This window comes from Giraffa tippelskirchi, chromosome 4 (assembly GCF_054371585.1).
Source record: "Giraffa tippelskirchi isolate mGirTip1 chromosome 4, T2T-mGirTip1v1.2.pri, whole genome shotgun sequence".
NCBI classification, from domain to species: domain Eukaryota; kingdom Metazoa; phylum Chordata; class Mammalia; order Artiodactyla; family Giraffidae; genus Giraffa; species Giraffa tippelskirchi.
The window spans coordinates 95,326,822-95,341,490 of record NC_137278.1 but is presented as its reverse complement, the minus strand read 5'-3'; the positions used below and the strand labels follow the sequence as shown (position 1 = coordinate 95,341,490).

Here is a 14,669-nt window from a genome sequence, read left to right as displayed (position 1 = left end):
TTGTAGGTCTTCATAAAATCATTCAACTTCAGCTTCTTCAGCGTTACTGGTCAGGGCATAGACTTGGATTACTGTGATATTGAATAGTTTGCCTTGGAAACGAACAGAGATCATTCTGTCCTTTTTGAGATTGCATCCAAGTACTGCATTTTGGACTCTTTTGTTAACCATGATGACTACTCCATTTCTTCTAAGGGACTCCTGCCCACAGTAATAGATATAATGGTCATCTGAGTTAAATTCACCGATTCCAGTCCATCTTAGTTTGCTGATTCCTAGAATGTCGACGTTCACTCTTGCCATCTCCTGTTTCACCACTTCCAATTTGCCTTGATTCATGAGTGTAACATTCCAGGTTCCTATGCAAAACTGCTCTTTACAGCATACGACCTTGCCTCTATCACCAGTCCCATCCACAACTGGGTATTGTTTTTGCTTTAACTCCCTCTTTTCATTCTTTCTGGAGTTATTTCTCCACTGATCTCCAGTAGCATATTGGGTTAGGTTAGGTTAGGTATCACATTTAGTGATCAGGTCTGCGCAGTTTCCTTGAATCCACAGCTTTTCTTTGTCTTTAAGTGTGGCATTTTGAAGTTAGAAGTCCCCATTGCCCTTTTTTTGTTTTTGACAGTTTCGATCCCAAAAGCTGTTTTTAGTTTGTAATAAAAATATTCTTATACCTGAAATATGATCTGATTCAAATTTACAGATTTTTCTACAAATTTTCAGTAACTTTCTCTGTTCTTAAAATGTAGATCTCTCTAAGGTTGTGAGTAATGGGCAACTTGTCTAATTTATACAATTCTGATTCTAACTAAAACTCTGCAGGAATGCATGCTGCAATATTATAATGTAGCACATTTGAGCACATCTTCCCAAAGCTTCTGCAATTAGGATCTCCTGTCTTCCTTCCTTCCTTCTCCTACACATAGACTTTCTAACAATCTTTCTGCTATAAAGCAATGCTCACCTATGGAGACTCTGATCTTGAAACCTAGATTTCAGGCACTATCAACACAATTAAATCTCTGACCTTGCCTACAGTTTGGGTTCCTGTATATTTTAATCCAAAGAAAGTAAATATGCTTATGATTATATGACTCTAACTTAACTTTTGCCTTTCAATATACAATGCTCTGTATTAAAAAGCAGAGACATCACTTTGCCAACAAGGCCCATATAGTCAAAGCTATGGTTTTTCCACTAGTCATGTACACGTGTGAGAATTGGACCATAAAGAAGGCTGAGCACTGAAGAACTGAGGCTTTTGAACTGTGGTGTTGAAGAAGACTCCTGAGAGTTCCTTGAACAGCAAGGACATCAAACCAGTCAACGCTTAAGGAAATCAACTCTGAATATTCATTGGAAGGATTGATGCTGAAGCTCCAATACTTTGGTTACCTGATGCAAAGAGTCGACTCACTGGAAAGGACCCTGATGTTGGGAAAGGTTGAAGGCCAGAGGAGAAGGGGATGACAAAGGATGAGATGGTTGAATGGCATCACTAACTCAATGGACACGAGTTTGAGCAAACTCTGGGAGATAGCGAAGGAGAGGGAAGCCTGGTGTGCTGCGGTCCATAGGGTTGCACAGAGTCGGACATGACTGAGCGACTAACAACAATTCAATGCTCAACCCAGCCTTCCAGGTCATACAGAAGTTAAAATCAAGCAAAGAAAGCAGCTCTTCCAGTGGGACACACAAACCATCAGAGAGAACCCTCCAATTCCACAAGAGGCCTTCCAACCTTTCTTATCCTCTAATCTCAATGTTTTATTTGGATAAATGAAGACAGAACAACCTCTGCTTAATGCTGACTTTTTCACGGCAAACCATCTCATCAGTGGACATGAGGACTGTACCTATAGGATACTCATCATCAACCTCACCTAACAGCAATTCCCAAATTAATGTGCCAAGTGCTTAGTCACTCAGTTGTGTCCAACACTTTGTAACCCCATGGACTGTAGCCCACCAGGTTCCTCTGTCCATGGAATTCTCCAGGCAAGAATAATGGAGTGGGTTTCCATTCCTTTCTCTAGGGGAACTTTCTGACCCAGGGATCAAACCCGGGTCTCCTGCGTCCCAGGCAGACCCTATGTCTACTGCCCTCACCTGCCCGCAGAGCTGACTCAGAGGTTCTACTTAAACCAGTGGATGGTGGTACACAGACACCAATCTCATGGGTAACTTACCAGATTCAACCACCTGGGCTTCCCCGGTGGTCCAGTGGCTAAGACTCTGAGCTTCCAAAGCAGGGGGTCTAGTTCAATCCCTGGTCAGGGAACAAGATCCCACATTCTGCAACTAAGAGTTCACATGGTGCAAATGAAGATCCTGCGTGCCTAAAGGAAGACCCAGCATAGCCAAATAAATAAATATTAAAAAAAAAAAAACAAACCTCAACCACCTGCACTGGCCAATTTGAGCTCCCTGGGCAGCTGGAATCTCCCAGCTCCACTGAGAACTCCCCACTTCCCCCCTCCCTGCCCCCCCCACAGGAACTCTTTGTACCAGAAGCAGATTATCAAGACAGGTGACCTTGCTGATTTCAAGGGTAAGTTTTACCACAAGCAATTTCTGTCTTCCATGTTGATTTTGGAACCTAATCCAAACATTGAGAGCTCTACTGTACTGGGATGAAACAATGTCCACTTAAAACAAAAACACACAGGCATGCGTATGTACACACACATCCACAAAGCACACAACTTTGCCACATTGGATTTACCCAATTCTAGTCTCTCCAGCCAAATTCTTCCTGTGATTGAATCCTTGATAGATGAGAGATCATAAGCTATATATTCTGAAAGCAATCTTACATTTTACGTTTATTTTTAATTATAATAGCAACTCTTTGTGACCCCTTGGACTTCAGCCTGCCAGGCTCCTCTGTCCATGGCATTTCCCAGGCAAGAATACTGGAGTGGATTGCCCCTTTCCCTCTCCAGGGGATCTTCCCAACCCAGAGATCAAACCTATATCGCCTGTGTCTCCTGCATTGCAGGTGGATTCTTGACCCGCTGACCCATCAGGGAAGCCCACGACAGCAACACAGCAACATAATAGAAACTCACAGCCCATTTGCTCTATGTTCCTGTGCTATCCTTTTCTGCCTTTTATTTATTTTTTACAGAGTGTTTCTGTCATGCAAATGTTACTTTTCAAGTGAGAAATTCCAGAAGTCCTTCCAAACCTGGCATCACTAAGGCCCATCCCATTTTCAGAATGCGACCACACTTCCTAATCAAAACACCTCTACATCTGAGGTGTTAAGTGTTGTTAACTCAGCCATGTCTGACTCTTTGCGACCCCATGGACTGCAGCCCACCAGGCTCCTCTGTCCACGGGATTCTCCAGGCAAGAATACTGGAGTGGGTAGCCATCTCCTCCTCCAGGGGATCTTCCAAACCTAGGGATTGAAGTCGGGTCTTCCGCGTTGCAGGTAGATTCTTAACCGTCTAAGCCACCCAGGGAAGCACATCTGAGGTATTGCGGATGTAATAATAATAGAAATAAAATGCACATTAAACGTAATGGGCTTGAATCATCCCAAAACCATCACCCCCTGGTTTGAGGAAAAACTGTCTTCCAACAAAACTGGTCTCTGGTGCCCAAACAGTTGCTCCACAGGCCTTACTGGACAGCTCACAGCTCATCAAACCTAATTTGTCCAAAGCAGGCTCTTGGGAGCCACAGGACTCTTGGACATGCAAGAGTAGGTTAATACCATCCTATACACCTGCAGGTCTCAGCTAAGTTTACATGTCCTCAGAGAAAAGTTCCCTGACACCCCAACCTAAATGAGCTTCCCTGTTATTATTCCCTCTCACTCCCCCTGCAGTGACCACCCTTGATAATTCTGTATTTCATGGTTTAATACTGCCCCCTTCCCACTAGTATCTCCACCCCTCGACCATATGTGTCATAAGAACACAGGGCCTGGCAGTGTTGCAGTATTCTCTTGGCTTTTCCTTCGTCTTGACACACAAATAATTAAATGGATTTTGCCAACATGACTGTAAAATATGAGAGTTCAAAGTATAAACACTTCTACCAACCAATAACTATTTTCGTTATTATAATTATTATCACTGCTTTTCAGGCAGAGAATCTGAGACCTCAGGAGGGATGGGATCCAATTATAGCACCCTAGGTCTGAGGCTAGGGAAGGGGCAAAAATGATACACATATTATAAATGTCAAATTCTAAACTGATTTCTCCTCTAGAGGAAAACAAATCCACAATAGATATATTTTAATTTCAAATGAAAGATCTGCCTGCCAATGCAGGAGACACAGGTTCAATTCCTGGTCTGAGAATATCTCATATGCTGCAGAGCAACTAAGCCCGTGCACCACAGCTACTGAGCCTGTGCTCTAGAGCCCGGAAGCCGCAAACACTGAAGCCCTGAGCCCCGGAGCCCGTGCTCTGCAACAAGCCCAGGCACCGCAATGAAGAGTAGTCCTTGCTCACCACAACTAGAGAAAGCCTGCAAGTAGCAGCAAAGGCACAGCACAGCCAAAAATAAATTTTAAAATTTATATATTTTTTTAAAAATAGAAAGGGAAAACTAGAAAGGAAGAAAAAAAAAGTACCTGGCTAAATTAGATCCATTTCTGAAAACAAGTTTTAAGCCTCTGTGAAACTGACATACCCCACATATCCAAGACACTTTGAAGGCTAAATATAGTTTACTGAGAGGACAAATGTCTGAAGTACTGGTGGTCCAGGAATCATGGCCTATGAGGCACTCAGGCTACACTGTTTCAATGCCTCTCCTGATCCTCCTAGCCAGAAAAAATGCCAAGCTCTCCGAAAGCTTCCATTCTGTCTTTTATCCAGTATACACACGCGTGGAAAGAAACATCTAATTGCACAAGGCTCACGAGAACCCAGCAGGCCCCTCAACCCCTCCCTGCTCCCACTTCCCAGCTCCCAGAGAGCAACTACTCCCAACTCTTTTTTTTTTTTACTCTTTTTTTTTTTTTTACTCCCAACTCTTTATGGGCTCTTTTCCCATCTACTTCCACTTCTTCAAGGAACATGCGGTTACCATGCGGGTACCACTACTATCATTTTCCCTGTGGGCACCGGCTGGCAACTTTCAGAAACAAAGTATGTATTAACAGCTCCCCGTTCTCTCAGCACCCCCACCTGCCATTCACTCAGTTAGGCAACAGCCTGGGTTAGATCACCAGCGGATACTTACATTATTGTAAAGACAACTGAAACATTTACATTACTGAAATGTTACCAAGAGCTGAGTTTTGTAGTAAAAGGATCAAACCTTTCCTACACTGCTGCTACTGCTGCTAAGTCGCTTCAGTCGTGTCCGACCCTGTGCGACCTCATAGACGGCAGCCCACCAGGCTCCCTTGTCCTTGGGATTATCCAGGCAAGAACACTGGAGTGGGTTGCCATTTCCTCCTCCAATGCATGAAAGTGAAAAGTGAAAGTGAAGTCGCTCAGTCATGTCCGACTCTTTGCAACCCCATGGACTGCAGCCTACCAGGCTCCTCCGTCCATGGGATTTTCCAGGCAAGAGTACTGAAGTGGGGTGCCATTGCCTTCTCCATTTCCTACACTACACAGCTTTATATTTTCCCTGGAACTGACAACAGTCCTGGGATTCTTGGCTGATTCAGTTTTCTGTGTGTCAAGAATTCACCCACAAGCTCATCCCTGGTGAGCAGATCTTCCTTCAATCAGTTCAGTTCAGTTCAGTCACTCAGTCGTGTCCCACTCTTTGCGATCCCATGAATTGCAGCATGCCAGGCCTCTCTGTCTATCACCAACTCCCGGAGTCTACCCAAACCCATGTCCATTGAGTCAGTGATGCCATCCAACCATCTCATCCTCTGTTGTCCCCTTCTCCTCCTGCCCCCAATCCTACCCAGCATTAGGGTCTTTTCCAATGGGTCAACCCTTCGCATGAGATGGCCAAAGTATTGGAGTTTCAGCTTCAACATCAGTTTTTCCAATGAACACCCAGGATTGATCTCTTTTAGGATGGATTGATTGGATCTCCTTGCAGTCCAAGGGACTCTCAAGAGTCTTCTCCAACACCACAGTTCAAAAGCATCAATTCTTCGGTGCTCAGCTTTCTTCACCGTCCAGCTCTCACATCCATACATGACCACTGGAAAAACCATAGCCTTGACTAGACGGACTTTTGTTGGTAAAGTAATGTCTCTGCTTTTAAATATGCTATCTAGGTTGGCCATAACCTTTCTTCCAAGGAATAAGCGTCTTTTAATTTCATGGCTGCAGTCACCATCAGCAGTGATTCTGGAGCCCCCAAAAATAAAGTCTGACACTGTTTCCACTGTTTCCCCATCTATTTCCCATGAAGCGATGGGACCAGATGCCATGATCTTAGTTTTCTGAACGTTGAAATAGCAATAGAGCAATAGAGCCTTCAATAGCAATGCTCTATTGGGGCTTCCCTGGTGGCTCAGTGGTTAAGAATCCACCTTCCAACGCAGGAGACGCAGGTTCATACCCTGGGTTGGGAAGATTCCCTGGAGAAGGGAATGGCAACCCACTCCAGTATTCTTGCCTGAGAAATCCCATGGACAGAGGAGCCTCATGGGCTACACAGTCCATGAGGTCACAGAGTCAGTCATGACTGAGCAACTGAGCACACATACATGCCCCGCTCCATCAGTTTCTCTTCTAGGAGTTGTCCTGGAGCCTCTGCCCTGCTTCAAACTGGACCAAGGATGGGATTCTCATCTCAGGATTTCTCTTCACTGTCATCCTGGACAGTCCTTTCCAAGGATTTCTTCTTAACAAGTAACAAAAAGCATAAACTATTACAGGGAAAGAATGGTACTGGCTGCGTGAAGATTAAGAATGTTAAAAGCTAGTGGGAAGCTACTGTATAGCAAAGGGAGCTCAGCTCAGTGCTCTGTGATGACCTAGAGGGGCAGGGGTGGGAGGGAGGTCCAAGAGGGAGGGGATATATATATCCATAGAGCTGGTTCACCTCGTTGTACAGCAGAAACTAACACAACATTGTAAAGCAATTATGTTCCAATGAAAAAATAAAATAATAAATTAAAGAATAAAAAAAATTTTTTTTAAGAACTTTGGTTCTTCAAAAGACCCATAATGAAAAAAGCCTAGGCATAGAGAGATTTTTTCAATACATATAATTGAAAAAGAATACAGAACACATACAGACACGTGCATGCACACACAGCTCCTACGACACAAACCTTTATCAAAAGGCAGGACAAGTAATTAATAAACACATAAAAAGATTCTTATTCCTATGAAGGAAATACCACCTCTGTGGTTCTCAGACACTATTTTAATACCTACTAGATTCACAAAAAATCACATCTCTGCCAATGTTCACAGCAGCACTATTTGTAATAGCAAAACAACAACTAGAAACCCAAATATCAACAGACAGTAGAATTAATGAATAAATCAATCAATAATGGCATATTTATTCAATGGGTTACTACTCATCAGGGAAAATGAATGAATACAGCTACTGAACCAGACATCAGCATGGTTCAGTGTTGCTGCTGCCGCTGCTAACTCGCTTCAATCGTGTCCAACTCTGTGCGACCCCACAGACGACAGCCCACCAGGCTCCCCTGTCCCTGGGATTCTCCAGGCAAGGACACTGGAGTGGGTTGCCATTTCCTTCTCCAATGCATGAAAGTGAAAAGTGAAAGGGAAGTTGCTCAGTCGTGTCCAACTCCTAGCCCCATGGACTGCAACCTACCAGGCTCCTCCATCCATGGGATTTTCCAGGCAAGAGTACTGGAAGCTTAACTATACATGTAAAACTGTAACAATAACGTTGGGGGGGGTTGCAGAAAAACAAGCTTCAGAAAAATAAAGTATGACTCCCCTTGTAGAGCATTTTAAAAAATACATACAGGGACTTCCTTGGTGGTCTGGTGGTTAGGACTCTGCACTTCCACTGCAAGGTCAGAGGTTCAATCCCTGTTAAGGGAACTAAAATCCCCCATGCCAAGACAGAGCCATAAATAAATAATTTTTTTAAAAAACACACAAAACTAAACAATGCATAGATGATTTTTTTTAAAGTGACTAATTACCATGCTTCAGCTGAGTGGAAAAAATGTAATGTAGCAACAGTGTATAGATGACGGATACATATAAAAGTGTCAAAACTATAAAAGCATGGGCAGTACTAACACATAATTCAGTATATTAGTGCCCACAAGGGAGAGAGGGAAATACAATCAGAAAAACACACAAGGGATCTCTCAAGCACAGGAAATACTCTATTTTTTTTAGCAATAGCTGGTGGCTATTGTGTTACTTATACTTCACACTTGCATTATATACTCCTATGCACACAAAAGATTTCTATTTTAAAACTTCAGGCAAACTATCATCCCATTATATTTGAATTTCCATTCTCTACTAGTAACTATTCACTTGCTGAGAATATAACTAATCACAAAATATGATACCTTTTCCTTCAGAGATCTTATTTTTGTTATTTAGTCGCTAAGTCATGTACGACTCTTAAGCAACCCCTTGGCCTGTAGCCCACCAGGCTTCTCTGTCCATGGGATTTCCCAGGCAAGAATACCGGAATGGGTTGCTGTTTCCTTCTCCAAGGAATCTTCCTGACCCAGAGATCGAACCCATGTCTTTTGCATTGGCAGGAGGGCTCTTTACCACTGAGCCACCAGGGAAGCCCAAGGAGATCTTACTGGGGACTGTTTATTTTGCTGTTGATTTCTCTTTCCCTTTTTTTTTTAAGTTGAAAAAAAAAAGGAAGCAGAGAAATAATAAATCTAGTGGTTACAACACACCTACCAAATGTTCAAGAATATTAATGACTCAGACTCGTAGAGCTGTGTGAGCTGGCTGGTGACGTGCTGGGAAAATCCTTCTGGGTCTTCATTTCTGTAGAGGTTACCACCAGGGAGTTCTCACAGCTGGGCTGGCACGGCTGACAAGCTACCGCCAATCCTTACCATCATGCACGCGGGCATGAGAAATAGCAGTAACAACTCTCTGTATTATCTATTCCTATTTTCTGCTTAATTTCCATGTTCAGGATGACGAAAAACATTTCTCAACCTCAAAGGCTCACAGCTATCGATTTGACTTGGGCATCCGTGGATTCACTAAATATGCATCAAGAGTGCTCCATTGACAGCAAGGATTCCAATGCTGGTGGCGAACCAGGGACCTTCCTTCAGGAGCTCAAGGTCTGCTTTGCTCGAAACAGATAAAGCCTCAAAGAGCCACGTTGTAACAAACAGCAGTCAGTGTTATACAGCAAAAGTGAAGGGGGACTTCCCTGATGGTCCAGTGGTTAAGAATCTGACTGCTAATGCATGGGGGCATGGGTTCAATCCCTGGTCCAAGAAGATTCCACATACCTCGAGGCAATTAAGCCCATGCACTGCAACTACTGAGGCACCTCGAGTCCATGCTCTGCAACAAGAGAAGCCACCACAATGAGAAGCTTGCACACCATACCTAGAGAGTAGCCCCCAAGATTGCTGCAATCAGAGAAAGCCCACACACAGTAACAAAGACCTAGCACAGCCAAAAATAAAACAAACACTTTCTTTAAAAAAGAAAAAAAAAAAGGTAGAGGGCAGGGCAGGACAAGATGGGGGTGGGGGCCCCACCTCTAGGCAATGGAGTTCAAGCTGAGACTACAAGAGGAGGTGGGAGAACCCAGGCAGAGGGCACAGTCTGTGAAGACCCAAGGAGAGGAAAGTGACCTACATGCTGGAGGGTCTTTTGTTCAAGAGCAGAAGGCGGAGGAGATAGAGCCTTAGAGGTCGTGCAGGGGTAGTTCATCAAACCCCAGGAGCTGTGAAAATTTGCTAGGGCTGCTCTTTAATTTTGTTGTTGCTGTTGTTTTTCAGTCACTCAGTTGTGTCTGACTCTTTGCAACCCCATGGACTGTAGCCCACCAGGCCCCTCTGTCCTTGGGATTTCCCAGGCAAGAATACTGGAGTGGGTTGCCATTTCCTTCTCCAGGGGATCTTCCCAGCCCAGGGGTCGAACCCAGGTCTCCCGCATTGGCAGGCGGATTCTTCACCACTGAGCCACCTGGGAAGCCTGCTCTTTGATAGATTAAAGTTTTACAAAATGAAAGGGGGGACATCTGTGCTGGAAATATGATCAGACTTACTACTTTCATTTTAAATAAATCCCTCCCTTATCCAGCACTGCCAGAATGTGGAGTCAAGATCATGAAATCCTAACCCTTCACAGGGAGCAAATGAATTCTTCAAATGCTCCAAGCCTCTCATTTTCAGCTCTTCCTAAAGAACCCCAATTAGGCTGAAATAGCGTCCACCATTCCGCCATCCACACATTTGTACCTCATATTATTTCCTAGAGTGACCCGAACTGGGCCTTGTTTGATTATCCAATTTCAAATGCATGGCCCTTGTTATGTTCTCATTAAACGCATCTGTTGGGGACCCCAGAGCTTTTGGTAATGGCTTATCAGTGCTTAGAGATATGCCCGTTATTTTACTTATATGAACCTTCCGATTTAGGCTCCTGGAATCAAAGTACTTCCTTTGTTTGTGATTTCTTCCTTGTCCTGCTTTGGAAAAACAAAACCAAAGCATGTAAGACTCTAGGGCCAGTATCTGGGGAGCACGCACCACACCACGCAACAGCAGCCCTGTGGAGCCGAAAGGCCTTTCTGTCGGTGGCGGGGAAGTAATCCACCAGCTTCGGCAGCCTGAGCAGGACTCCTGCTGATGTCAGACAGACTAGTCGAGAAAGGCCACAGCGGTGCTGGGCTTCACCATTCCAGCCATGCAACAGTCATCTGAGCAAGCCTCAGAACCTTCCACAGAAGTCCCTAGATGAAACTCCCCCCATCGTGGGCACTGTCCTGAAGGCAGTAGACAATTCACCCTGGCCACAGCTGGCCACTCACACTCAGTTCCCTTTATTAACTAGCATTTGAGGTGGTCCAAGACCCCCCGTACCCAAATCCTGCTGGCACAAATTGCTATTTAAATATTTCATCTTCTGGACTTCCCTTGTGGCGCAGTGGATAAGAATCCGCCTGCTGATACAAGTGACTCCAGTTCGATCCCTGGCCCAGGAAGATTCTATGTGCCATGGGGCAATTAAGCCCCTACGCTGCACCTACTGAGCCTGTGCTCTAGAGCCCAAGAGCCACAACTGTTAAAGACTGTGTGCCCTAGAGCCCGTGCTCCCAACAAGAGAAGCCACTGCAGCAAAGAACAGCCCCCGCTCTCTGTAACTAGAGAAAGCCTGCGCATAGCAACAAAGATCCAGCGCAGCCAAAAACAAAACTAAAGGAATAAATGTGAAGATTTTTAAAAATTAAATAAACAAAAAATAGCTCCTCTTCTAATTACACTTAGTAAATATTGCAGTAATGGATAAGTGACTGTTTCTCACATCCTTCAGTACAATGCAACTAACTTTTTTGGCAACACTTTTGTTCTAAAAAGCCTTCCTGTTATTTGACTTTTTAAATGTTACTTTGCTTTTTTTCTTTAAAACTACTAGGTGACGAGCACAACTAAGCCCTTGCTGTATAATGTTTATTTTCATTCTAACCCTTATTATAATCAGAAGCCTTTCACACTGCTGATGGGAATGTAAGATGGGATAGTCAAGGTGGAAAACAGTTTCTAACCCTCTAAAGTCCCTTTCTGTCCCTGCCTTAAGGCAGAGTTATAACAAAGGCTCAAAGAAACCAAATAAACTAGCCCAGATTTGTACCCAACAGACTTATCTTGACTCCAAACCCTGTTTTCCACTCCCAGCCCATACTTCCTCCCGTGTCCCTAACTGTTAGGAAATTGGTTAGCCCATAACTGCTCCAAGTACGGTGACAGGAACAAGGGCCGGAGGGAAACACCCTGAAAAGTAGAAAACATCAGTATGGGATTCAAATGATAACTTTTAAAGTGCCGGCCTCTTTGGGGAAAGAACTTCAAGATCATACAGGAATGCACAAAATAAAACACTGAAAAATAAATGTGCCCTTAAGAGGGGCACATATGGGTGGTGATACTTGGTCTTTAAAGTTCCATTTATGTGGCTCATTGCAAGTGCATCAGAGAACCCGGCAGGGAGGGGGAAGTGATGCTGGTGTCCTTCTGCCCACCACTTCCAAAGGCTAAGTGCCTCCACTCTGTTCTCCCAGGGCTGACTGCACTTTTATAAGAAATATTCCCCCTGGCTGGAGATTGTGTCCAAGGAAACACTGTATAACTTCCTCCTTTCCAGGGCAGCAAGAATCACTGTCAGGGGAGTTTTGGAAACATCTCAAAATACTGTGTTCAGTCACTAAGTTCGAACTGGAGGTGAAGGTCACTGCCTTCCACCGCCACACCCAACCCTCCTCACCGGCTTGGGATCTTCTCAAGACAGGTGCCTGAGGCTGGCAATAGAAGCCACCTAAGAGGCTGGCCCTCGAAGCAAGGAGGCACAAAAATAGGTTTCAATTCCCACCCACTCCCCCCAGCTTCCTGGTGGTCAGCCTGCAGATACACAGAAAGCAAAAGACAGAGAGGGTATGCTTCCTGTCCCATGTGGTCAGCTCAGGCTCAGTCTGAAAGCTAGGCCTTCACACCCACCTAGCTTTGGAGAAAAATGTGCGCTCGATCATTCACGCGTGGACTCATCCATCTATTCATCCTACAAATGTTAACTGACCCTATGCTATGTCCTAGGCACCACCATGGGTAAAATGCCTGCCCTCACAGAACAGACACTCTAGTAGGGGAAACCATGAACAAAACACATAAGTGCGACGGATATCAGAAAGTGAAGGACTTCCCCGGTGGTCCAGTGGTTAAGACTCTGAGCTTTCAACGCAGGGAGCACAAATTCGATTCCTGGTTGGGGAATCAAGATCACATGCCACACGGTGTGACCAAAAAACAATAAAAACTACTTTAAAAAAGAAAGAAAGAAAAGTGAGAAAGGGCTATGGAGAAAATAAAATGAGATGTGCATAGGGATGTGCATTAAGTCGGAGGATGAATTACAATCCTCAATGAAACAAAACCTCCTCTTTCTGACGGTGGGCAAGCTTTCAACATGTCAGATTACTTTAAAACACCAATGGGGTGCTCGCTTCGGCAGCACATATACTAAAATTGGAACGATACAGAGAAGATTAGCATGGCCCCTGCGCAAGGATGACACGCAAATTCGTGAAGCGTTCCATATTTTTAAACTCAAAATGGATTAAAGATCTAAACGTAAGACCAGAAACTATAAAACTCCTAGAGGAAAACATAGGCAAAACACTCCCCGACACAAATCACAGCAGGATCCTCCATGACCCACCTCCCAGAATATTGGAAATAAAAGCAAAAATAAACAAATGGGACCTAATTAAAATTAAAAGCTTTTGCACAACAAAGGAAACTATAAGCAAGGTGAAAAGACACCCTTCAGAATGGGAGAAAATAATAGCAAATGAAGCAACAAACAATTAATCTCAAAAATATACAAGCAACTCCTGCAGCTCAATTCTAGAAAAATAAACGACCCAATCAAAAAATGGGCCAAAGAACTAAACAGACATTTCTCCAAAGAAGACATACAGATGGCTAACAAACACATGAAATGATGCTCAACATCACTCATTATTAGAGAAATGCAAATCAAAACCACAATGAGGTATCATTTCACACCAGTCAGAATGGCTGCTATCCAAAAGTCTACAAGCAATAAATGCTGGAGAGGGGGTGGAGAAAAGGGAACCCTCTTACACTGTTGGTGGGAATACAAACTAGTACAGCCACTATGGAGAACAGTGTGGAGATTCCTTAAAAAACTGGGAATAGAAATGCCATACGACCCAGCAATCCCACTGCTGGGCATACACACCGAGGAAACCAGAATTGAAAGAGACGCGTGTACCCCAATGTTCATCGCAGCACTGTTTACAATAGCCAGGACATGGAAGCAACCTAGATGTCCATCAGCAGATGAATGGATAAGGAAGCTGTGGTACATATACACAATGGAATATTACTCAGCCATTAAAAAGAATACGTTTGAATCAGTTCTATTGAGATGGATGAAACTGGAGCCCATTATACAGAGTGAAGTAAGCCAGAAAGAAAAACAACAATACAGTATACTAATGCATATATATGGAATTTGAAAGACGGTAACGATAACCCTATATGCGAGACAGAATAAGAGACACAGATGCATAGAACAGTCTTATGGACTCTGAGGGAGAAGGTGAGGGTGGGATGTTCTGAGAGAACAGCATTGAAACCTGTATATTATCATATGTGAAACAGAACACCATTCCAGGTTCGATGCATGAGACAAATGCTCAGGGCTGGGGCAATGGGATGACCCAGAGGGATGGGATGGGGAGGGAGGTGAGAGGGGGTTCAGGATGGGGAACACATGTAAACCCAGGGCTGATTCATGTCAGTGTATGGCAAAAACCACTACAATATTGTAAAGTAATTAGCCCCCAACTAAAATAAATAAATTTATTAAAAAATACATAAATAAATAAATAAAATTACTTTCAATGGACAGACCATAAAAAAAAATAAAAATTTCATTACAACTGAAAAAAATAAAATAAAATAAAACACCAATGGGAACCTCACATGTTTAAGACTCTGCTACCTAATCTCATGCCATCACTGATGCAATGAACATG

The 14,669-nt window shown here is 43.8% G+C and overlaps 1 protein-coding gene and 1 non-coding gene across 7 annotated transcripts in view; one reads left to right on the top strand and one right to left on the bottom strand.

The window, feature by feature from the left end:
- The window catches only part of TBC1D8 (TBC1 domain family member 8), a 143,417-nt gene that overhangs the window by 125,552 nt on the left and 3,196 nt on the right, over positions 1 to 14,669 (bottom strand). The gene's annotated exons all lie outside the window — the stretch shown is intronic.
- On the top strand, positions 13,099 to 13,205 carry LOC145504161 (U6 spliceosomal RNA). The gene has a single exon (XR_014052137.1). It is a non-coding gene; the product is annotated as a U6 spliceosomal RNA (small nuclear RNA).